General features: G+C 41.2%; 1 protein-coding gene and 2 non-coding genes across 3 annotated transcripts in view; 2 read left to right on the forward strand and 1 right to left on the reverse strand.

Annotated features, from left to right (window-relative positions):
• Positions 1–27,157, reverse strand: part of LOC148668498 (uncharacterized) — a 127,230-nt gene that overhangs the window by 2,562 nt on the left and 97,511 nt on the right. The window lies entirely within an intron of this gene.
• On the forward strand, positions 17,514–17,596 carry trnal-uaa (transfer RNA leucine (anticodon UAA)). Its single transcript has one exon. It is a non-coding gene; the product is annotated as a tRNA-Leu (tRNA).
• trnan-guu (transfer RNA asparagine (anticodon GUU)) lies at positions 21,421–21,494 on the forward strand. Its single transcript has one exon. It is a non-coding gene; the product is annotated as a tRNA-Asn (tRNA).

Below are 27,157 nucleotides of genomic sequence, written 5' to 3' on the forward strand. Positions count from 1 at the left end.
TACAGATGGGGTTACACATTGGTTGTACAAAGGTGATGGGTGGTGCCAATAAGCATGACTTCAGTCTTGTCAGAGTTAAATGAAGGAAATTTTGAGTCACCCAAGTTTTTATATCGGGGATGCAAATAGAATTTGCACATCAGAGACAGCCACATCAGCGTCAGGTTTGGTATGGATGTATATTTGAGTATCAGCAGCATAGTAGTGATAGCTGAGGCCATGTGATCTAAAAAGCTTTAAACTACACACACGCATACTAGTACACTCACAATCACAATCAATTTGGGTTGTTTTAACATAGCGGAATATGTGGGTATAAGGGCATGTTCTGATTTAGCTTAGTCAGAAACCTAACTACCATGTAAAAAGTAAGACTACTGTAATAATATCACTATTACATTACATTTACATTGACACTGCACAGAGAGAGAGGGGTTAATACAGACACACTGACTGCACACTACAGTAGATTAACACTGCACTGAAAGAGAGAGGGGTTAATACAGACATGGACAAACTGGAACTAAGAGCATATAACCACTGCACTGAGAGAGGGGTTAATACAGACACATTGACTGCACAACACAGTACATTAACACTGCATTGAGAGAAACGGGTTAATAGACACACTGACTGCACATTACATTACTTTAAAACTGCACAGAGAGAGGCAGGTTAATACAGACACTGACTGGACACTGCAGGACATTAACACTGCAATCAGAGAAAGGGGTTAATACAGACACGGTGACTGACTGGGCATTACAGTGCATTAACACTGTACTGAGAGAGAGGGGTTAATACAGACACACTGTCTGCACACAGCAGGATATTAGTACTGCACTGAGAGAGGGGTTAATACAGACACATTGAATGGACATAACAGCACATACACACTGCACAGAGAGAGGGGTTAATACAGACACACTGACTGGACACTCCAGTACATGAACATCGCACTGAAAGAGTGGTTAATACAGACACAATGACTGAACATAACAGTACATTAACACTGCACTGAGAGAGAGGGGTTAATAGATACATACAGACTGGACACTACAGTTCATTAACACTGCACTGAGAGAGGGGTTATCACAGACTGACTGGACACTATAGGACATTAACACTGCAATCAAAGAAATGGGTTAATACAGACACACTGACTGCACACTACAGGTCATTAACACTGCACTGAGTGAGAGGTTAATACAGACACTTTCTGGACACTACAGTACACTAACACTGCATTGAGAAAGAGAGGGGTTAATATAGACACACAGGATTAATATTCAAGGACTCAATACAGACACAGACCCTGGACGACAGTAATACTTAAACCAATTAAATAATGTTTATATACACAATCATTAGTATACTTAGTAAAAATTTAGACCAATACAACGTAAATACAATATTTATAAATGTTCATGTGGATAGTTGCGTCAGCATGCGTAGGCTTCCAAGGAACAAGTAATAGGTTCATTCCATGCTGAAAAAAGGAGAGGAAAAACACGGCTCCACGGCCGAAACGTTGTGTTTTCTCTCTTCTTTTTTTCAGCATGGAATAAACCTATTACTTGTTCATTTATAAATGTTGTTTCCTAATGACGTCAGAGTACAAATTGATTCAGTGAAACAATTGTTGAATGTGAACGAGGTATTTTCAGCGCCGTAACCGGACAAAACAATTCAGTTTCCAGTAAATAATCCCGTTGCTACATCACACAAGTCTTTCCCACGTCACTCTGCATCTCGCCACTATATTCTCACCACTGAGGAAAGTTTTTTTTATGACACTTTGATAGTTTGTTAGATAACGAGAATGTTTACTCTTGCGAGATGTTTTCTTTAAAATAAAGTTTATTTTAAAAAAAACTCACCAGTGAGAAAGTTATAGACACTGGTTTTAAACACACTGACTTCATACAAGTCACCACACTGACCTGAGAGCTGCAGTTCCGTGTCCATTTCTTCTTTTATTTCTGCAGTGACTTCACAGGGAAGCGTGTGTCCAACACGATCTGTCTGTTCCTGATCTCCTCCTGCTCCCGACTCCTTCTCCCACAGCTGTAATCTCCACTTCAGGCTCTCGTTCTCCTTCTTCAGCTGCGCCATTTCACTCCCGACACTGTCCTCCACACACTGTGTGATTTTAAACACGGCACGTCTCACCAGGACCTGGGAGACGCTGCGGAGTTTGTCTTGAAACTCGTCCTCAGAGTCAGACATCCTGTTTCGGAAAACTTCTGACACTTCATACACGATCGATTTGAGCAAAACCTGCATGAACGAGTCAAGCTGGGTTTGCAGATTTAACAAGCACTCCGCCATCCTTCTTCAGAGTCGGTCAGAAACAAAGGCTGACTTGCGATTTAAACAGAACAACTTCTTTATTTTTATTCTTCACAGATTCTGTTGTCAGGTCTGTGCTCTGTTCAAGCATAAACACAACCGACAAGACGCTACGTTTTAAGAAACTGAAGTTATTAAAAAAACAACTTCCTTCTTTACCTAAAGAAAATGATTCAATCACCTACACGTAGGTGAAATATATGCAGTGTTGCGCAGTATGATGACGTCATTCGTTAACGTGGCGGCGACTTCAAGACAATCGAGAAGCGGAGCTGAGAAAGAGGAGTCTCTGCAGCCGGATATAAACTTCACTGCACCTCCTATCGCCACCTAGTGAAGAGGAGTCAATCACCTGCAACTTGCGCCGTTCGTAACTGAATTTTATGAAACGCAACAGATTTATTTTTTTGCCCTTCCACAACCCTCCTCCCCAACGAAAACGTCTCAAGCGGATTTTTGTTCTACATCTCTATGTGCAGGTTTTTGGTTAAAGAAAAAAAAATACGTCATTTTCTTGCCATCTGGCAGTATTTCTTCTGCACTGATAAGCAAGATTTGTATTTCATATTTCGCAAATTGTATGAATGTTGTTGAAAAACAAGTTATTCCAAGAAAGGAAGTAAATACTTGCATGAAACTAAATCAAGCCCTATGTGATTGTCCTTAATGATACTGTAACGCTAACAGCCACCAATGAGTGTGAAAGCCGGCTTACCAGAGTGGTGATGTCTACGCCCTCCCTTGTGGATAGCAGGGGCTGCAGACACTGGGCTGAAGGGAGATCTCTCTTTAGCTCAACTGGCTGGGTCCCTGTTGAGTGACGCCAGAGTCCCGGGTTCGAGTCCCCAACAGTGGGGGGCCGACCTGATGTGGCAGCGGGAAGGGCGCCCACGTGAACCCCGTAGTGTTACATTGGTGTCAGCAGTAGGATGGGATAGCCCTTCACCAAGGACGGCGAGTTAAGCGGGGGAGAGTGTAACGTAACCAGAAGCGTGTAAGAGCCGGCTTACCGCCGCGGTGACATCTCCGCCCTTCCCTGTGATACCAGGGGCTGCAGCCGCTGGGCTAAAGGGAGATTTCTCTTTAGCTCAACAGGCTGGGTCCCTGTTGAGTGACGCCAGAGGCCCAGGTTCGAGTCCCCAACGGTTGGGGGCCGACCTAATGTGGTGGCGGCGAGGGAACCCACATGAACCCCGTTGGTTACAATACATTCTGTATGACAAGACAGGAAGAAAGGCACCTCAGGATTTTGGACGCAGGATCTCCTGTTTACTGAGAGAAGTTTTAACCATCTGGCAATTTTCATGTCCAAGGAGCTCAATGTGCTTTCCGTGTACAACAGCGTGTGCTCTACACCCGCCACTGAAACACAGCACACGCTCAGCATCTTGACATCTCCCAAACAGAGCTGTGCAGAGACCTTTTGGTGGGCAGTGGCTCAAAAGGAGAGAAGGGGCACTTTCCGGGGCAGGATTTGTTGCATTCAAGTATCCAGGACACAAATCATGACCGCGTGTATTTCTGTGTTTTTTTAATTCTACAGGAAGTTTTAATGTGACTTCAGAGGCATTACAATATTCACAACCTTGGCAAAAAAAAAAGGTTGTCCATAATTGCTGATTATGTTTGATTAACAGACAAAATATTATACCCCCTCTACTGAGCATATACTTTATTTTCCTGAAATAACACTGTAGCGGCGAGGCTTATTAATAAGAAAGAATTAAGTGTTCTGAGCCTTCCCAAATGAGGCCCCATTTCTCTTTTCATCTCTGTGGTGCAGCCTGTGAACCTGTGATAAGGTTTCCTAGGACAGCTCCCAAAGGGGGATGCACTTAGCTAAGCCTGGCTATCATGATCAATGGTCATCCATTGGCGCCTATCTGTCTAGGGAGTGCCAGATGGACATCTGGACTGCATTCCTAAGTGTCAGGAGTAAGTGACTCATATCTCACCTTGATCAACCAATCAGGGACTGGTAGGGCCGAGTAACCCACGTGGGACTCTGATGCCCATGGAACTTTCAGCCAATCAACGAGCTGAAGTTCCACCAGGTTAAAACAGGTAACACAGAGATTCAGTGAGATTCAAGAGATTCAGTGGACTTCTGAGACTATTCTAAAGGGAATTCAAAGGAGAATTCCAGGGCAGGACGGCCCAGGAGCAGAAGGCTCCCTAGGGCAGGACATTCTCGCAGCGCGCCTCCTGACCATCCTGAGACTCAGCCCGGACAACCACGGAACGGCCAGTGTGTCCGAGTGCCAGAGCTTTCCTTTGTTCTAAGAGTCTAGAGCGGAGGTTGCCAGGGAGTAATCAGAGGATCCACCCGAGGTGAGCACCAGCAGCAAGCCTCGTGAACAGGTCGGAACTGTGGACAGCTGAATCACTATTCAGAACTAGCTCTTCATCAGGAACGAACCGGTCCTCTTCCTGACTTGCTGGGACCCACAGTCATCTTTTATCCTGTGCGCAAACTTTGCTAGTTAAAGCCAACACTAACTAGCCGGTCAGTGAGCATCAGCAGCGCACCGTCGCAAGCCGCACAGCACAGCCTGGCACCGAGCCAGAGAGCGCGGATTGGACAGCAACAGCCTGCAACTGTTTCTTTGTGCCCGCAGGAGATCTGAATCCCCAGAGATTGGATGAGTATTCAACTTCAATGCATTACTGCTCGAGAATTCAATTGTTATCCCAACCAGTTGATATCAATTTAATTCCTAAGAGTTATGTACTTGTTTTGAGCATCTAATGTAGAAGTTATAACCAGGTTCATTTACGAAACGGTCTAAATGAATGATATACTGAACGTATGTCCTCTTGATATATGTAACTCTTTGTAACTGAATGAATATATACCTTTTGTCTTCTGATAACCCTCTCGATAAGATCTGTTAGGTTTATATGCATATTCTATGTATTAATAAATGTATCCTTGTGTATTAGTACCTGTGTGTGTGCGTTGTTTGAGTTATGTCGCATGGTTGGATTCTAAAGCCATCAAAAGAATCAATTTTGTGATTTACTGCTACAATTAATAATTGTCCCAGTAAATGCCCAAACCCTACAGAACTGGTGCCTTCAGAGAGCCACTACATTACATTTTGGCTATGGCAACGTTACAACACATCTTAACAAGAGGACAGGACAAATAAAAGAATTACCATCTAATTACATGCAATACCAAATACAATATTTTTCCATCATAAGAGCAAGAGTTCACATGATAACACATCAAATTAAAAAAAAAATTTCCCCAAAAAGTGTCTATTGTGGGACAAATATTCAGGAAGTTTATCACCATTCTCTCTTGTGCGTTAGACTTTCAGCAAGGAAAAGTGAAATTTTTATGATCCATTGCCTTGAAGTACAACGTAAAATTGTTTTATACTGTATATACTTTGTACCAAGATCTCTCAGAAACAAAAACAAAACAATAATAATAAGAAGAAGAAGGCAGTCTCTCCTATTTCTGTGAATGAACCATATATATACAACAAAGAATATGCATGTTAGCTGTTTATATAAAATGCAAAAAAGACTGGCAAAAATACAGAAGCAGAATCGTCAAGTGGCAGAAAAAAACTTGGGCCAATTGAAGATGGTATAGTAGGCTGACACCAGGAACACTTGGCCTACAAACAGCAACAGTATCAGATGTAGCTGCAGTGTATTGGCTTGTGGAAACATATTTACCTGTGTTAATACAGTTCTTCTAAATGGACAGAGAAACATGAACAGACCTAAACCTAACAATTAGTTTCAGTCGCTAAAACTAGAAGTAATGATGCTCCAGGAGCTGCTGGAACTCACAATCTCAGCATGACTCTGCTGTATAAGTATGCTGACCTATTGCACCACCGGAGCAGCGTGAGTCCCTCTCCTCACACAGACTGATGCTGCACAAACAGGGTGAAACAAGCAGGGTTTTGGCTGTGGATCCATCTCCACATGAGGGAAGGGGACAGTAATACAGCAAGGAAAAGACAGGAGAAGACACTGAAAGTAATGTGCTCACTGGAAAAGAGGAAGGGGAGATGTGGTCAGACATAAAACAGATTGGTGAATAATTTCAAGCGACTTTTTTGTTGTCAATCAGCACATGGATTTCCCTTCATCTGTCTTCCTGTGGAGGACATGACGGGAAAGGGAGAGGACATGAAGCTCATGTACAGGGGGATACTGAGGTGTGTCAGGGTGAACGGTTCCCTCATGATCTTCTTTCCCGTGACCAGGTGAGTGTGGCAGGGTTGCCCTCTGTCTGCCCTGCTCTTCTCCTTGGTGACTGAGCCCTTGGGCCTGGTGATCCGCAGGAAGGAGGGGGTGCGCGGGGTCACCTTGCCTTGGGGCGCTGCCACCTCACTGATCTATTAGTATGCCAATGACACCACAATAATGTTGACAGAGGTGGCGGAGATCCAGTCCACCTTGGAGGTGGTTCAGGCCTACTGTGCTGCCTCTGGCACCAGGGTTAACCTGGAGAAGCCCGAGGTCTTGCTGGTAGGGAAGGCAGACACTGCCCTGCTCCTTGGCTACCCTTCAAGGTGGAGACGGGTCACCTGAAGGTCCTCGGAGTCTATATTGCTACTGATGAGTAGGCCACTGGGCTTCTGCTGTGGAAGGAGAAGCTCTTTAAGATAAGAGTCAGACTTGGCAGGTGGAGACGCAGGTCCCTGATCTCGAAGGGAAGGGTCCTGTTGGTCAAAATGCTGTGCCTGTCCACCCTGTGGTACCCTCTATCTGGATGCCTCTTCCCGAGAGGATTGAGAGAGAGATTCAACAGCTGGTGGTGGGCTGCATATTGGGGGGGAGAAAAGAGAGAAAATAAACACAGCGTTTCGGCTAAGGAGCTTTCTTTGGGTTAATTAAAAGTAAATGGTTAGTTAAAGTTAACCCAAAGAAGGTGCCACAACTGAAACACTGTGTTTCCTTTCTTCTCTTTTTAGCACGGAATAAACCCTTTACTTGTTCCATTATTGGTAAATATTCATTTAACCCTATTTTCTTTATTTTAGCTCTTCCCAAGAGCTCTGCCAGGGAACAAAGTGCATTTAATTATATCAGCTTAATCCCTTCTCTGTAATTGTTTTAGAAGTGGGATTCTCTTGTTTACACTGTCTTTGTGTGAAGAGTAATTATAGAGGTGGAATTTAGTTTAGTTCAGTGCAACAGTAGTTTTTTTACCTTATACAGATGCAGCCATTCAAAGTGAGCGGTACAGACACGTACCGCAGGTAAGATGACACGGGGTACCGCAGTGCGTGATTGGTTGACCGACAGGGGCACTCGTGGTCCGTTGGTCTGTCGTAGAAAGACTTACTGTAAACGTCTTTACTGTGCCCGTTGTAGATATTGAATTTTACCACTGAAGGGAAATCTTAGTAGCTGAGCATAAAAAGAATAGGAGCATACTGTAACGCGTGTGAAGGCCATAAACGATATTAATTTTGGAACATAAACATACAGTATATAGCTGGTCTTGGTACTTTAAAGAAAAAAATACACACCAGTATTCCATTTCTCCCTAAACATTGTAAGCTTCGAAGTCTTTAACTAACGTGATACCGGAGTCAACAAGCATACTTTTAGAATTTGATTAAAAGGGAATATAATATGGAATCGCGTATCTAAAGAATTTAATAACGGTATGATTATATCCGTGTACTGCGACAGGGCTGTGTAGGGCTGTTTCACCTGCCTGTTCATGCAAGCAGTCTTATAGCCTACTGGTCTAGGTGCGTGACTACTAACTGGCAGGTTGTGTGTTTGAACATGATCGATATTTGTGATATTTTGAACATATCTTCCCTTCTGACAGCGGTTCCTGCTTCTAGTGTGTGTGTGTGTGCAACAGAATAAATTTTTATAGAGAAATGGAGGCTGGACAGTATGCGTTACAATATAAACATTTATATTGATTTAAATCGTGTTCTGCTTTAAATCGCGAACGCGTGTTTAATTATGTGTTTTTTAATCATAATCAGGCTAATGCATTTCTACATTTTCTGTATGAACCCGCTTAGAGGTTCATACAGAAAGACAGCTTGTGTTTAAATTGAGTGTAAGGTAATTTATGCTTCTAAAGTCATGGTCAGCATTTATTATTGAACTGTGCTGTACACTTTTTCTGTGCCTAGTCACATTATTTTATAGCGTTTTTATTGCGTTATTAAATCCGGTGGCGCTGTGTGTTAGTTTCCTGACTCCCATTATTTAAACTGCGACACTGATCATTCATCTCTAAATAAACTTTATTTTATATAGCGTTTTAAGCGAATAGGTAATTAGATTGCTCATAAACCTAATCGCTTTTTCTACATAAACACAGCGTGATTAGCAGAAAAGCTTAAAACGACAACTTTTTCACACGCTATTTCACATGCTAGTTAAATACTTCGATGCTTAAAATCGTTAGGGAGAAATGGAATACCGGTGTGCATTTTTCCTTTAAAGTGCCGATTCCTGGAATCTGACTGGCTGACACCCCTCTGAAGTGGTTCCATAAAATCTGGTATACGGAAAAGAAAGCATTGATAAATACAAGTGTCTTTTAATACACTCTTTGCTGTGCTCTTGAGGATCCTTGTGATATTTTAAGCCCTAGTTGAATGATAGGTGTCACATTTTAAATCATTTTCGTAGCTAGAAATTATGAAACGCCCTGTTAAAAGCAAGGAAGTTTTTATGCCCGTTGAAGTAAAACAAAATGCCTGACAAAGTATGGCTTGGACAGATTCCAAGTGCTTGTACAAATGTGCTAAAGAAATTATACTTTGAGTATACAGCTTGTCCAAAGCCATCCATTATTAATACTATTAGTAATATCTTCAGTAAAGGCTTTGATGCATAAATATTTCTGATAAAGGTAGGTTGTGTACTTTTGTCCAACTGAGCAATCTTGCTTTCATAAAATATACCAACATTTTAATGACTGATGATTAACATGCTGTAATACACAGTTCAAAATTAAAGGCTCAAATGCTGTACATGAGAGGTTAAGCTCCCCCTGGCGGTTTTACAAGGCTACGCCGGATACTTAGTCACGTGACACACGTGAAATGCGTGATACCGCGACACGCCCACCGGGGTATGCCGCGAAATACCTCACCCATTTTGAATGGCTGCATCTGTACATGCAAAGGAGATGACCAAGAACTGTTAGAAGTGATAGATATGTTCTTTAATGAGTGACTTGAGGCAGTTGCATAGTAGCTTGAAAAGGCAAAAAGGTAAATAAAATGGATAATAAAAGCTAAAAACTGAAATGAAGCACATTTGTCAGGAGCTAGAATGGACAGCTGGTCTTTTAATTCTGGGGAGACAGAAGTAAAGACTGGAAGGCCAGAGGAGAGTCTGGTAGCCTGAGGGCAGGTAGAGGAGTCACTGGCCTCTGAACCTGCAGTATAGGAAGTTAGTGAATGGATAGAGGTGTGTGAGCCTCGGGTACAGTATTCCTCCACATTTAAGGACACTGGCTCCAGCCTTTCCCTGAATCCTTGGACAATGGCTCCAGTATTCCTCAGAATTCCCAGACATCCGCTCCTTTATTCCTTCAAATTGCCAGACATCGGCTGTAATATTCTTCGGAATCCCGCCAGGAAGTTGTGAATTCAGCAGCTCCAGTCTGAGCTCTTCTGTGTTCGTACTGCAGTGCCAACAGGAAATGATTGACTCTGATTAAGGTCGTACTAGCATCACTCCCAGTAGCCCAGCATTGCTGGAGAAACCAAATCCTGCTCTGGTGCTGGACAGACCTGACCCTCCTGCCTGGTGTTGAAACTTGACTGCAGTTGAAACTTTCGACTTTTTGTATGATGACATTTATTACTCAGTACCAATAACACTGCTGCTATTGATGGAGTAGAAATTATTGATGTATTGGCAGTTTTATCTGAGGCGAGAAGTCCTAGAATACCTCCTATAATAATGTTAGGATTCAGAGCAAGAAATGTTTTTCCACTTCACCTCACCTAATGATATTGCATTAACAAGGCTGAAGTTGGCTTCTTATTCGCCAGCTTCCTCTTGTTCGCGTTTTCCGATCCACCTTAAATGCTGCTGCTGTGATGTTATGTCGCCTTTCGCCTGTAGATGTCTCTCTACAGTCATTTTTAAATGTGCTAATCCTGAATCCTTGGACATTGGTTCCAGTATTCCTCAGCATTCCCAGACATTAATTCCTTTCTTCCTGTCTTGTCTTATAGAATATATCACTATGGATGATCACGTGTAGCTTGATTTTGTTTAATGCAAGTTTTCATTTCCTTTCTGGAACAACTTGCTTTTCATGAAATTCATACAGCCTGCAAAAGATGATATACAAATCTTGCTTATTAGTGCATTCTCTCGCTGTTAGAATATTTAAATTTACAACACAGATTTGTTGGAGAACTTGACAAGCAAAAAAGACAGATGGACAGCATAATTATGTCGGAACTGTACATTTGTATTTTAATACCTTTGTATATTTACCTTAATTGTAATTTACATGTAACCTTAAATGCTGTTCTATATCAATTAAGTTTGTTATATTTTTAAATAGTTTAACTGAGGGTGCAAGGGGTCTGTTATACCTCGCGAAACATCCAAGACAACTGTAATAGAGGCTCAGATTTTCAAATTTGCTTTAAAAAGAAAACCACAATTTATACAATATAATCCCTCAATATCAATGTTCAGTTAAAGGATTTGAAGAAGCAACAGCGATTGGAGAGTACATTGATTTTGGGCTGATGAAAATCGAGTAAATAAGACAAAGGCAAAACGTGAATTCACTGGCACTTTCTGCATATTTACCACGACCTTGCCTTCTGATCATTAAAAATCATTACAAATCTTAAAATCTTGCATTTTGCAAGAACTTTTAATATAGCAGTTTTAATTTGGGACATTTAGAACATGGGATATGAGAATATACGGTTAACCGAGAATGAGAAAAGGGTGATGGCACTTTCTGCTTATTGCATGAAACTATCTCCAGGTTATAAAAACAGCTCAAAATTCTGACACTGAGGTCTGAGAGTCAGACTATCAAAATCCTGAACTTCAGGAAATTTAACTGTACCATTTTTAAAATATGACCCTGTAAACATGGCATGTCCCTCCTTCCTTATTACCAAAACATCTTAAAACTCCAACACTAAGGTAAGAGAGACAGAATCACTCATCATGAACATTTGTAATTACGACACTTCACTGTTGCATTTCTGCGTTGTGACATTCTGAACATGGTATGTTAAAGTATATAGAATATCTAGATCAGGTCAAGCTAATTGCAATACATAGTGATTTGTCATTGTCTTACTTCCTGAATGTACAAAACATATTTTTTCAGTGATTATGACATAAAATACACTTCAATGCCAGAATAATCATGGAAAAAATGCCTGCAGTGGACATTCATAGTTGTGATTATACTAATGTTATATACAGTATCAAGTGAGTAGCTGTTCCTGCATGCGTAGGCTGCAAAGGAACAAGTAAAGGGCTATTCCATGCTGAAAAGAGAAGAAAAGAATCACAACGTTTTGGCTGTGGAGCCTTCTTCAGGTGTGAGAAAGACAGGGCAGTAAGCAAAGATAATTATCTTTTTATCTTTGCTGACTGCAGTTTATCTTTGATGACAACATCAAAGACGTTAAGGAATTCTTACGGCTAACAGCTCCACATAAACTTCCTTTTATAACTAACCTCATCAGATCCCTCAACCCCCAACTCTTCCGGTTTCTCACTTCAGAGAAGGATAAAAAACTCAATCATCCTCTACAGAGAAAAACCATCAACACCCCTACCACCTCCACCAGTCCTAACCTTGTTGTAACTATACCCTCTGACCTTTCCCTTTCACCCCTTTGCATCCTCAGCTAACATATTTTAAAATTACAACAAAATTACAATAGATTCTACAGTATTTATGTTTAAAATTATGATACATATGTCAAAATATCAAAATCCAACTGCACAGTACTAAGGTAACAATGCTTGTCAAGTTCTCAAACCTGCATTGTATTTTTAAAATATTTCAGCAGAGGATTCAACGGGAGTATAAATGACGATTCGACGATCATTTTTCTTGGGTGAATATGGTTTTCTGGACCGGGGTAAAGTTAGCTTGAAGTTGGAAAACGATTTTGGCGCGCCTGTAGCGTTTACACGAAACCTCTTAGAGTTGCGAGAATACTTCCTTTGTGTATAAAATACATTGTGAATGCTTTCTCAGCCTTTACTTTTTCGTTTTTAGGACATTTTTTTGCCAAGCACGAATATTCTTTTATCCATATCTTCGCAATGGAAGCACAGAACGCCTTCAAACCAAATGCATTTTAAAGACCACGACTTGTGGATATTTCCACAGCCTTTACATCAAACTATCAGTGAGCTAATTATCTTTTTTTAAACCTCCGGTTTTTCATCGATGCGTAATTACGCACGAACTGGAACCCGGGGGACCGCTGTGTCCACACGTTCACAACGCGAGAAATACTGTTCAATACGGCTTCGTGCGAAAAACCCATATATGACCATAGGAAGCAGAACAGTGCAGTCTCCAATTACCCAGACTGTAAGCACGGGAATAAAGCTTTGTTTGATTTCTAAAACCCTTCCTTTACGTCCTGTTTTCATTCAGGTAAGGGTCAACTATATTCACAATACTACTGACAGCAGGAAGATTAAAATATTCTTTACTCAGCGGCTTATTAAAAACAGCTCCCATGATGTTCATACCGACTTTTTACACAGCACATTGACACAGCTTTGTGTTCTGAATCTCTTTGTCTCCTGCTTTTATTTAATGTGGCACAATGCACTGGGATAGGGGTATTCTGTTCACAAACCAATAGCATTTAAACCACAGCACCCACAATGCTGCAAGTAAGTGTTTTGCACACTAAGCAGGTCCTCTGACTTTTCCCAGCTTTGTTTTGGGTTGTGGAACCTTTATTTTTTTATGATTTTCTGAAGATAACACTACAGGTAATACACTGGGATAGATGGTTTGACTTCATGGCTCAATAGCATTTCAAATACAACAGCCACACTGCTAAAACCAAGTGTTTTACACGCCAGACAGGCCCCCGATCCTCATCCAACCTTGCTGTGGCTGTGGCCCCTTTCTTTATTTTTTTTTTATGATTTTCTGAAGATAACACCACAGGTAACACACTGGGATAGGTGGGTCTTCTTCATGGCTCAATAGCATTTCAAATACAACAGCCACACTGCTGTACCCAAGTGTTTTACACACCAGACAGGCCGCCGAACCTCATCCAACTTTGCTGTGGCTGTGGCCCCTTTCTTTATTTTGTAATGATTTTCTGAAGATAACACCACAGGTAATACAGTGCGATAGGTGGGTCTTCTTCATGGCTCAATAGCATTTCAAATACAACAGCCACACTGCTGACACCAAGTGTTTTACACACCAGACAGGCCCCCTTACCTTATACAACCTTGCTGTGGCTGTGGCCCCTTTATTTATTTTTTTATTTCAATATGGCACCATTAGACAGGCGGTACATGGGGATAGGGGGGTGCTATTCACGAGTCACCAGACATTTCCCCTAACCTTATACAACCTCACTCTGAGTTGTGGAACATTTCTTTATTTTTTAATGATTTTTTGGCTGTAATCAAGTGTTGTGCTCACTAGGCAGGCCTCCTGACCTTTCACAGTCATGCTTTGTTGTGTGCAACTTTAATTATCTTTTTAGGATTTTTTTAACATGGCAACTTCCACCGAGATGGGGAGGGTATGGGGGTGCTCTTCAATAGCTTTTTCATCTATACACACAAACGGATGTGACCAAGACACTCAGAACCTGTCACGCAGGGGCAGACTGCTGAGGATAGGGATCCAATGCGGTGCCCTTGGTAGGGTTGGCGCGAGACGCAGGCGTAGTCGGAGTAAACAGGCAGGGGTCCGAGTCCGGGAAGGCGTAGTACAGGCGTAGGCACAGAATCGACAGGTGAAGGCGTAGTCGAGGGACTGGCAGGGGTCGGAGTCCGGGAAGGCGTAGAAGTTGCGTCGATAGGCAGAGGCGTAAACGAAGAGACAGGCTATGGGTCAGGATCCGAGAAAGCGTAAAACAGGCGAAGGTACAAAATCGAGTGGCTAAAGCGGTTGTCGGAAAAGCGGGGTCGAGGTCCAGGGGAGAAGTCATAGTAAGGCAAAGGCGTAGTTAGTAGGTAAGCTCCAGGAGAGAATCTCAATCGTGAGCAATGACCGGGGGACAAATGAGGGTTTAAGTAGAGGACTGATTGACGCGTGCACGTTTGGTACGGGGAGAGCTCGAGGGAATGCGGGAGCGCTTGCCTGCGTGAGGGAGATTCGTGACAGAACCAACAGAATCAACCTGAACTCATAGAAAAACAAGAATGCCCCCGAGACACCTGCACCCCCCTCCTGGACCACTCTGGTATCAACACCCCCAAACCCATTCATACCAGCCAACAAGACTCAGAATCGGTGCAACCCTCCAACCTGGACCAAGAGCAGGATTGGACAAGAACCTGCACCACACTGCGTACACAGGTTTGTATTTTTGGCTGAAGATGAAAATGTCTAACATAGATTGTTTTGGTTCTAGCAAACAATAATAATAGTTGTTAAAATCCAAACACACATAATGAGATCACTCTCTGTCAGTATGTGTAACATTCTGGGTCTGAGCTCCTCTGTATTTGGGCTAAAGAGAATTCAACAACATTATTAAATGCACTGACATCATAATCTGATAAGAGACATTGTTTAGGGGAGACTTGACCACCCACTGTCCCCCTGGTATCGTGAAGTTCATTGTCCTTTAGCTTTCCAAAACCAGAATCACTTGGGACTCCGGGGGGATCAGTGTATGCAAAATATGAATTCCTTATGCAAGAAATTGTATATGGTCAATATAGTGATCATATCTTATCAGCAGATGGTAATCTCCAAGGAACAATCTCTGGCCATCACAGAGGACAGTCACCACCCCGGGCAGGAGCTCTTCACCCCACTGCCCTCAGGCAAGAGATATAAGAGCATACGGACACTTACCACAAGATTCTTCAATAGCTTCTATCCACAAGCAGTGAGACTGGCGAACACATTTAGCCATCCCCCTCGGACCACACCTACACCATGACCATCTACCTCTTTATGATTTCTTATCTATTGCACATCTCCAGTCATTGTTTACACGTCTGTGTTGTTTACATTCAAACTGTCTACATGTTTACTTGCACATTGTCTATTGTTTGTACATTGTCTTGATGCACTGTTTGCACTTTGTTTTGTTTTTTACACTTGTTTTACAATCGAGAGACTTTCTGTAAGTAAGAATTCCATTGTACCAGTACCGGTTACATATGGCAATAAAGTTCAAGTTCAAGTTCAAGTTCACAAGTAATAGGTTTATTCCATGCTGAAAAATGATCAAATGATTGATGAACCCAAGTGATTTGAAAGAAATGTTCCACAACTCAAAGCAAGGTTGTATAAGGTTAGGGGAGCTGTCTGATGTGTAAAACACCTGGTTGCAGCACTGTGGCTGTTGTGCTTGAAGAGCTATTGACTCGTGAATAGCACCCTCCTATCACCATGTACCGCCTGTCTAATGGTGCCATATGGAAATAAAAAAATAAATAAAGGGGCCACAGCCACAGCAAGGTTGTATAAGGTAAGGGGGCCTGTCTGGTGTGTAAAACACTTGATTTCAGCAGTGTGGCTGTTGTATTAGAAATGCTATTGAGCCATGAAGTCGACCCACCTATCGCACTGTATTACCTGTAGTGTAATCTTCAAAAAATCATTACAAAATAAAGAAAGCGGCCTCAGCCACAGCAAGGTTGTATGAGGTTCAGGGGCCTGTCTGGTGTGGAAAACACTTAGTTTCAGCAGTGTGGCTGTTGTATTTGAATTGCTATTGAGCCATGAAGTCAACCCACCTACCCCAGTGTATTACCTGTAGTGTTATCTTCAGAAAATCATAAAAAAATAAAGGTTCCACAACCCAAAACAAAGCTGGGAAAAGTCAGAGGACCTCCTTAGTGTGCAAAACACTTACTTTCAGCATTGTGGGTGCTTTGGTTTAAATGCTATTGGTTTGTGAACAGAATACCCCTATCCCAGTGCATTGTGCCACATTAAATAAAAGCATGAGAAAAAGAGATTCTGAACACAAAGCTGTGTTAGTGTTCTGTGTAAAAAGTCGGTATGAACATCATGGGAGCTGTTTTTAATTAGCCGCTGAGTAAAGAATATTTTAATCTTGCTGCTGTCAGTAGTATTGTGAATATAGTTGACCCTTACCTGAATGAAAACAGGACATAAAGGAAGGGTTTTAGAAATCAAACAAAGCTTTATTCCCATGCTTACAGTCTGGGTAATTGGAGACTGCACTGTTCTGCTTCCTATGGTCATATATGGGTTTTTCACACGAAGCCATATTGAACAGTATTTCTCGCGTTGTGAACGTGTGCACACAGCGGTCCCCCGGGTTCCAGTTCGTGCGTAATTACGCATCGATGAAAAACTGGAGGTTTAAAAAAAGATAATTAGCTCACTGATAGTTTGATGTAAAGGCTGTGGAAATATCCACAAGGCGTGGTCTTTAAAATGCATTTGGTTTGAAGGCGTTCTGTGCTTCCATTGCGGAGATATGAACAAAAGAATATACATGCTTGGTAAAAAAATGTCATAAAAACGAAAAAGTAAAGGCTGAGAAAGCATTCACAATGTATTTTATACACAAAGGAAGTATTCTTGCAACTTTAAGAGGTTTCATGTAAACGCTACAGGCGTGCCAACATCTTTTTCGAACTTCAAGCTGTTTACCCCGGTTGGCTCTTCTTTCTTGCAGGGTGATGGCAAACTTCTTGAGAGAGGGAGTCTCCTACGTAAGGCTGCTCTTTGTCAAGAGTGGAGACAACAGGAACAGACTTCAAACCGACATTAATTACTGAGAGCAGGCGAAAATGTCTTTGGAAAAGAAGAAATGACTGCTGACCGTAAACAGAGCTCACGCTCAGCTCCGGACAAGTGCTCCTCGTTAGTATAGTGCTGAGTACCCCTGCTTGTTGCGCGGGTGACCGGGGTACGTTTCTGTGACAGGGCGCTGGTTTAATTTTTTTTAATTGTTGAATCATTTTTAAATGTTAAACAACTGATCAGCATCTAGCTGTAGATCAGGATGGCCGAGTGGTTAAGGCGTTGGACTTAAGATCCAATGGACAAATGTCCATGTGGGTTCAATCCCCACTCCTGGTAGTGTTGCAGTAAGTTTTAAGTGACAGAACACTCTATTTAAATATGAATTTACTAAATTTCAGTTCAGTTCTCTTCACTCCCACTCCCTGGCATAACTGAACTCTCACTATCGCATACTGAAGGCTTTACATGCATTAGCTGTGATACAGCTCCCAGTAAAGCCAGAATCAAACAGTTTGTTCTGTTTCTCATGGTGATCCTCTTCTCGATCCAAATGAAATGTTTAATATGATGCCTCAAGAAAAAAAAAGGAGTGAATTTCCGCCTCTAATGATTGATGCCCTATCAAACATTTTGTAACATCCCCGGAAGTTTATAAAGTAGAATCCTGGTTTGTGGCTTAAATTCAAGGTAACCAAGACTAAGGAAACAAGTTGGAAACTTGATGTCGAACTGGAATTTAATCACCCGGAATATTTCACTACTTTGGGTAGTATGTGCCAGAGTGGAGTTCTTTAGATCCGTTTGACAGCTCAGTTGGTAGAGCTGAAAACTGTAGTGGGAACAGTAGGGAATCCTTAAGTCACTGTTTTGACTCCGGCTGGAAGGAAGGTGCTTTTTGTGAACTTTAATCAAAGAGTTAAAATAGCGAATCTTTTTCACTCAGACGTTGATCAAAAGCTCAATAAACGATGAAGCAGAGGCTCTTGTTACGATTTCAGCCAAAATCTGATTGTCTTGTTTTGGCCAAGATCTGATCTTTGAATTAAGGGACTACTCTGTCTGATTTGTAATTCAAAAGTAGATACAAATGTCACTGTTTTCAAAGGATAGGTACTTAATTGGCTTTATGATTTGGTATTGATTTTGTATCGTTATATTATTAAGTTTGTGCTTTCTGTGTTTTCCATCGTATTGTGAACTACTTTTTTAAACAAAGGCAAACACAGCACACATCTGTTTATACCAGCGGTGAATTGTACATTTTTATTAAGTACAATCTACTGTATTTTTAGAAAAAAATGGCGTACTGTGCACGATATGTTGCAGAAACACAACCTGATATTTTCATAATTATTATTTTAATCATTTGACAAGTATGAGGTCCCGGATCCAAATCTTCAGTTCTGATTTTTTTTAAAGTGATATCTTCTCTTCCTCTCATGGAAATCACAAGATGTGAGCAAATGTTTTTTGTTCTTTTTTTTTCACATTGTGATCCAAAGAGCCTCAGACGCACAGTCTGACAGTAACCAAACCAGAATGGATTCTGCTGGGAGCCGGACTGAGCTCATTCTCACTCCCTGTGCTGAAAACAGAATCTCTCTTCCCCGAACATCGTCTACAGCTGCTAGATATTGCTCTGCGTCCTACTGCTCCAGCAATTCCTTTGACCAAAGACAGATCACTTGTGTGCTTTTAAACTTCTTGCCGCTACAGGCTCTTTGATGGCTCATGCTGATCGTCCTGTGGATCCGAAAGAAAATGTTAAAGCTGACAAATGTTTGATTGTAATTTGTATCTAGCTACAACGTCCCTGGCAAAGATAATTTATTAGTTGCATGCAATCGGAATCTTTTACTTCACGTATGGTAGTGGAAATAGTTTTAAAAATGTTTTCTAAAGAAGATTGTATTGCCAGGACCTGCCTTTAGCGCTTAGTAGCAATGACGCTGTTGCTATAGATGGACAAGAATTTAAGATGAATTGATGATCTAAGCTAAAATAGCCCTAACACGCTTCCTGTAACAGTGTTTGTATTTATAGCAAGTAATATTCTTTTTCAAACCCGAACGTTGCTTTTGCATTAAGTGTTATGTAACCATTAGCGGTTTCGTAGCTTCTGAAGAGAGCACTTTTCCAAACTGAATAAGAACATTATTCAAGATGCACCATGGCCCAGAATCGTGCATCGGGACAAGGATTAACATCCATTGAAAGTACTCCCAAATAAAAGATTTGACCGAAAAATTAAAAGAGTAGGCAAGTATTAAAACAACACCATAACTTCTTGACTTCCAATCTCTTTCCTGGTTCAGGCCATGTAAAATGACATATTCAGTGGAGTCATGCCGAAGTTGTGAGTTTAAGCCTCACCTGGAGCAGCCTGGTTTTCTGTCTTGCAGGTAAACAGTGTTTTGTGTTATTTGCTAAATGGAGAGAGGATTCTGTGTTAATTGTGCTCCTCCTGGGAGAGGTCAAGATGAGACGTTCACGAGGCTGGTGGTAAATATCCTGTCCAGGAATATCGAGGCTGTAGGGGGTCAGATCTATAGATGTAGTAAACACATTAGTGGAGACGGTGTGTCTGCTCTCCGTGAGAGAGCCGGGCGGGAAGAATAATCTGTGGTCTGGGAAGAAGAGACCCTCGTTGGAAGAGCGGCGCTCCTCACAGGAGAGAATGAAAACAATCTTTTTCAGGGACGCTGATTTTTCTCTTTGGGTGAATTAAAAACACTCGCCATGAGTGACCTTGTGGTGCAATGGTAGCGTATCTGACTCCTGATCAAAAGGTTGCGTGTTCAAATCATGTCGAGGTCAGCTGATGTGGTTGCTTTTGAAAGTTAGGGAGTGTTTGGTCACTTTTGTATGAAAAAGTGTCTGAAGCCTGTAATTATAATTTGCCCTTTTTTAATTGTGGTTGAAATCCACTCCCATGTACCAAGACCTTACAGTATATTCATGTTTACTTAAATTACTAACTATTGGACTATTGGACATTAGTTGGTGTTTTTTTTTGTAACGATTTGCTATTTCATGCAGGAAAGAAAGGAACCCAGACCCAACGTTTGCTTTCAGGTGCGGTTCATTTACATAACGGACATCTATTTCTGAGGAGCCTGATTTAAATCACACAACCCCTGTAGAAGTCGAATCGACAATCTTATAAACCGAAATCAGCCGCGTTATCCATTAAACCACTAGCCCGTCACGTAAATGAATTGTACCATGGTGAGTTCAGCGCCGCTACTAGTAATACCCCACCCCCATCTTAAATTTCTAAGTGAGAACCGTGTTTTCTACATTTTTATCAGTTTTAAAAAATCAGTACTTTTAAGCAGACAAAGCCTTTGTGTCGCTCTGAATTTCTAATTGATTTAGAATTCCAAGAAAAAAGTGTTTTGTTCCACAACGGCGTGAAATGATCATGTCTTTCACTCTACTTCTCTCTAGTAGTAAAGCTTATCTTGCTAGGTGAGCATTTGCTCCGGTAAATTAGGTAACTTTTCATGTTAACTCACTTCTTCTAAACACAACATTTCCTGGTGCATGTTTTCTCCATGAAAAAATACATTTTCCCTTAGATGATTTCTCATTTAGTTTCATCAAAGAGTACAGAAAGAAGAAAGAAAGGAAAAGTGTCATAAATGAACTCTGTCGCCCTTGGGAGATGTCAAGCGCATTGGACATGAAAAGTGCCCAATAAAAGCCATTTCTCTTACGGTCAGGGCTCCTGTTCCATGTAAAGGAGGCAGCTTGCTCAGCCGGCAGACTCAGGGCTTACTGAACGCAAATGGCTCAGAGCGGTGTGTCCAAGCTGCTGTAAAAGAGGAGAATTCTGCCGGCACCGTAGCTGAGTCGGTTTAAGTACCTGTCTCGTTAACTGGAGATCCTGGCTCCACATCCCAGCTGTGACTTTCTTCCTGTCTTTTTGTGCAGAAACTACCATCTTGGACAACCGCACAGGGCTTGATTTAGTTTAATGCATGAATGCATTTCCTTTCTGCAACAACTTGTTTTTCAAGAAATTAATGCAGCTTGTGAAAAATGAAATTTAATTCTTGGCTATCAGAGCAGAAAGAATATTGCAGACTGGCAAGAAAATGCAAGCTATGTTTATTTTTTGACCGGAAAGGTGCGAATGGAGTAGAGCCTTCCTGTCAGTCTCTGTGGCGCAATCGGTGAGCGCGTTCAGCTGTTAACTGAAAGGTTGGTGGTTCAAGCCCACCCAGGGACGTTCTTCTTATTATTGTCAATGTAAACACTGTCTCCGCTAAAGCCGAAACCTTAACCCTCTTTATATTTACCGAAAATGCGAGTCTTTTGCCCGTGTCCAAGAACAACACTTGAACACTCGGGGAAGTCCAATAGTGATCAACACCGCAACTCCCCAGACAACCATATTCACCCATGGAAACGTATCTTTGAAGGGCTGGCGGGAGATATCATTTACAGTACAGTAAAGAAAGTAATACTGAAGGGCTGGAAGTCCTGGAAAGGGTTAATAGAAGCTTCTTGCTTCTGCCCTGGAACAGAGCCCACAGCTGCCAGATCAGTGACCCCTGAGCCCAGTTCACAGAGAGGAGAACCACGAGCTCTTTTATGTCTCTAAGAGGGCTGGGAGAAAGGAGAAAAGGGGGAGATGTGACTTGAGTCCAGGCTGTTCTGTCTGATATTGTTCATGTAGCAGCACTGATTGTCTGAATATCTTCTGGTTCTGGATTGTGAGGATAGGGAGCAGAACGGAGTTGAGCTTCTGTCTGAGTGTGTCTAAGCTGTGAATCTGACTGAGAAGAGAATAATGTTTTTTTTTTATTCTGCCTCAGAATTTTTCTTCTTTGCCAAGTGGTCTTACATCCCCTTCAGAAACTCTGCACAGACTTCCAGAGAGAAGAGGAGAGAGAGATGGACAGATAAGAGCACACGCAGCGAGAGAGACATATGTCTTGATTTACTTTGAAGCAAGTGTTCATTTCCCTTCTGGAACAAGTTGTTTCTGAACTTCAAGAAATTCAAACAACTTATGAAAGATAAAATACAAGTCTTGCTTATCAGGACAGAAGAAATACCGCAGGAAAATGACAGTGATTTTTCTCCTTTAAACGAAAAGTGGAGAAAAACAATGGCAGTACATTTCCGTCGGCTTGATTTAACTTAATACAAGTATTCACTTCCTTTTCTGTAGATTACAGCCTGCAAAAGATGAAATAAAGTTATTGGTTATTCATGGTCAGTGCAGGAGAAATACTGCTGGCTGGCAGGAAAATGTCAGTATTTTATTTTAACTACAAACGTGCGAATGGCAAAAAGCAACGTGAGTGTGTTTCTGTGCAGTTGTTAAACAAAGGGCTGGTGGTTCAAACCCACTCAGGGATGTGCTTCAGATTGTTCTGCTATAACCATAATCTCTTCTTAAACTTGATGGGATTTCTTTGTAAACCCTCTTGATCTTTGCAGGAAATGTGCATTTTACTCGTGTGGAACTACATGTAAACAATTAAGTACCCAAGTCAATGTTCAAGAGAACCATTTTCACGCGTGGAATTTTATCTTCAACTGGCTGTCAGGAGAATTCATTTATACACCCGTTGTATCCTTAGCAAAAATATTTTAAAATTAGAACACAGATTTGTTGGAGAACTTGACAATCCTTGACAATCATTAAATGAGCATTATACAAATGTGCGTTGATATTTTGTATATGTACCTTAATTGTAATAAATATAAACATAATTGCTTTGATATGGATGTTCATTTGAAGGATTTGAGGAAACTATCAAGGATCTCAGAACAACCAAAGATACATTCCCAGTGGGCATTGATTCGTCAAATATACGTATATTTACGGCGAAATTACGTCTATACGTATATATACGTCGCCTCGACGTATAATCAACGTCGAATTGCAACCGTAAAATCGACGACATGAATAAACGCATATATAACGTCGAATACACATCTAACACAGTGCCTGAGGCTTTTTACTGTATGTATCGTGTGTGCCGCAACTAGGAGTATACGGCACTCTGCACAGTGCACGAAGTAAATTATTTTGGCAGTAATTAATTTACACATGTATAATAAATATAGTAAATATAATAAATTAATTACTGCCAAAATAATTTACTTCGTGCACTGTGCAGAGTGCCGTATACACCATTTCCTGGACACCCCGTCCCCCATCAGTGGGGGAAAAATCTGTAGGGGGGCGTCTGAAATTCTGAGGGGGGAGTGATATTTCGGTTGAAACTGAGCTGTACGGTGCAGCTACCCAAATGAAATCTCGCAGCTATGCCATTGATTAGTGCTTCATGATAGAAGATAACGACTAGCAATCTGGTATTTGCGATGAAGTTCAGTTTCACATTTTTCGTCTCTCTCACGGTTTGTATTGCCTGGAGCGAAAAGTACCAGCGTTCATTTTTGCAGCTACATGGACATTCTGAATCGTTAAGAAAAAAATGTTGTAAAACCAACAGAAAGCACAGACTGCTATAACTAGTCCTAGTTATATAACGATTTTAAGTATAATGATAAACTACTGCAAGGAATCGGTCCACCTGAGCAAACAGGATCGTAATGTTGACACTCAATAATGACACTGATATGTGCAGTTCCTGGACGGATAGCCCTCCTGTCCATCAAACAGACTGAGTGACTGTTCGTGTCATTTAGTGTTGTCTGACCATTGACAAAGTACAACTATTTTTTTAGGGCGCAAATTAAGTTAGGTAAAACTTTTTGCCCAAAACTGAAGGGGCGACATTCCCCCCTCCCCCCGTGTTGCCAGGCCTGTCCCCATCCTATTCCATAATGTAATTATATATAATACCATACAACAGTGACCGATCCTTACTAACTGCATGCGTTAAAATTGCACATCAGCTCATAGCAGGGGGCACATAGCCGCGATGCATTATCAATGTTAAATTTCAACCATAATATCGACAACATTAATAAACGCATACGTTGAGAAAATATCGAACCCAGCATATTTTCCGGTTATATACCACAATGCATTGCTAGTATTCGTTGGTCACCATTTTGGACACGTTTTTCAAACGTAGAAGTATATCCGCAAATATCTCAGCAATCCTCTTTTGACGAGTAAGTATGAACAATAATAATACTATCTGAATACATACAGATCTTTCTTAATATTATTTTGATTAAAATAGTACGTGAATAAGCAAAAAAATGGCACATAAAATAGTGTGAATGGGGAAGATGACTCAAAATCGTTTTGCCGTTTCTCTTATTCTTATTCTATGTTGTCCTTTCAAACTTTGGGTACTCTTTAATTAGGACAGACTTTATTGCTCAACTGCTATGATGCAAGCCAAATTTTATACATTTATTTCAGCTTTGAGCTTAGTAAACCGTTCATTTTTTAGATTATACTAAAGAAGATATTAATCATCATTTATTTGGGAAGTAATATTATATAATTTTCTTCTAGCTGCGGTGCTGAAGTCCCACCCTACATCAACAGAAAAAGAAATAAAGGAGCACGCAATGTGTTACTTGAAGAATGCATATGCAAGGCAGGGGGCCAGGAGATCTGGACTCTGAAAATAATAGGTTTTTGGTTCTAACTGTTAGGACAATTAGACAGGGTTTGCAAATAGTGGACAAAAATCGTCTTAACTTCCATTGTAATATTTTTTTTTCTTGGAAATATAGAAGTTGTACATTCTAAAATGTATATTTGAATCAAAATGTGATTTTGAGTTAGTATGTTAATGTAATTAGTTTTGTGTTTGTCATTACTATACTGTATATTGCCATGTTACCAGAATTTGTAGCTGAAGTTTAAGACTAGTTGTGTTTTTTATGATTATTGCCCATATGTTGATTGTTGATTGATTGTATACAATGTATAATTTGAAATACGTATGTTTCAGGTGTGAATGTGTATTTTCAGAATAAATTTCTAAACCTAATCATTGGCTTGGTTTACTTGTTTCTACACCTATAAAATCTATCTTTGATGTATAATAGACCTCTACCCATATACGTATAATAGACCTCTAATGTTATCCGTATAATAGACCTCTAACCATATACGTATAATAGACGTCTAAAGTTATCCGTATAATAGACCTCTAACCATATACATATAATAGACGTCTAAAGTTATACGTATAATAGACCTCTAACCATATACGTATAATAGTCCTCTAAAGTTATCCGTATAATATACCTCTAAAGTTATCCGGAACTCCAACCATATATGTATAATAGTCCTCTAAATTTATCCGTATAATAGAACTCCAACCATTTATGTATAATGAACGTCTAAACATAGACGTATAATTGACGTATAACTTTAGACATATATTAGAATTTCATTCTAGACGAATTGTAGACCACATTTAGACGTCTAAGGTATGCGTTTAATAGACGTATATTATACGTCTTTTGCCCACTGGGAACCGCCGAACACGCAAACTGATTACACTGCAGAGCCACAGGCGCCTCACTTTTCTCCATTCTCTGGGTCAGGGTGAAAAAAAAACTTTGCTGGTATTAGCTGGCCTGCTGGGAGCACCTCTTCTTCACTGATAAGCAAGATTTGTGTTTCATCTTTCGCAAGCTGTATAGATTTCTTTCAATACAAGTTGTTCCAGAAAGGAAACGAACACTTGCATTCACCTGGATTGAAAGGCATGGGATTTGCCCGTAAGGATACATTCTGTACAGTAAGACAGGAGGAAAGGCACCGCTGGGAATCAGACTGTTTGCTAGATAGGCGCTTTAGCCAACTAAGCCACGGCGCCAGCAAAGTGCTGTCCTTTGACAGCCACTTGGACACGTCTCAACTGCTCTGAGACATCTGCGTTCGGTGTGCACCGAGCCTGCTCGCCTTGCAAGTTGCCTCATTTACATGCGATAGCTCCACCACTAAGAGAAAGGATGAGAAATGGCTTTTATCTGGCACTTTTCATGTCAGAGGATCTCAATCTGCTTTCCGTGTACAAGAGGATGTCCAACTCATGTAGCTAAAGACGTAGACGACAGTGCTCCACTGAAATCTTGATCTCACAACCCTCTGCATGACTCCGCTGTGTTCTGCTTTAGACAAAAGGGGGGAAAAGACTTCTTTCATCACACGTTTTGCACTGTTTACGGTGTTTGCAGTGCTCTTTCTTAAATGAAAACCAGGAATTGGCACCATATGAGGTGACACTAGATAATATTGGAACAACTAGCCTCGCCATTCCATGCGTGATGTGAGCAAAGTGTAATTCCTGTCTTTATAGTGTGCTTGTTAGAGACTTAGCTGGCACCCAGAGCGCTTTAAATCCGGGAGTCAGCAGCCCAAGACAAGAGAGCTTCCTTCGTCTATGTTTTTTGCGTGGAGGGGGGAAACCATGCGTGTGCTGCAAACGATCTTAGTATCGAAGTGCCATCCCACATAACCGATCCGAACAATCTGCTTTACAGAGGAGCACTGCCGGAGCTTATGGTTGGCAAACTGAAGACCAGGCCAACCTCTTCTGTGACTCTTGAACACTCAATCTCAAGATTGTGAATTCAAGCTCCACGCTGGCGGGAAATTCCATAGGTAATGATCACATTTTCTTGCATGCTAATCAAAAGAAATATTAAGAAACTTTTCCCCATACCAGTTTTTTACAAAAGTAAAGGCACACGGCACATGTGTGCCACATCACGTCCGAGTTTAGTGACAACTACCTCAGAGATTGGAAGCTGGGTAGTTTCAGATCAGATCACTTTTTTATCAAAGGTTCAAGCAAACCCAAATAGTTTTGCAAGAGACATTTCAGTATCCCAGTCAAATCCAGTACGATTGCTGGATCCTTCGAATTCGACTGAACTATAGCACAGATCTGCAGTCCACCATTAGAATACTGTGGGTGTGTTGTATAAGCCATA

The sequence above is a fragment of the Lepisosteus platostomus genome, chromosome 5, assembly GCF_059453375.1.
Source record: "Lepisosteus platostomus isolate fLepPlt1 chromosome 5, fLepPlt1.hap1, whole genome shotgun sequence".
Classification (NCBI taxonomy): Eukaryota; Metazoa; Chordata; class Actinopteri; order Semionotiformes; family Lepisosteidae; genus Lepisosteus; species Lepisosteus platostomus.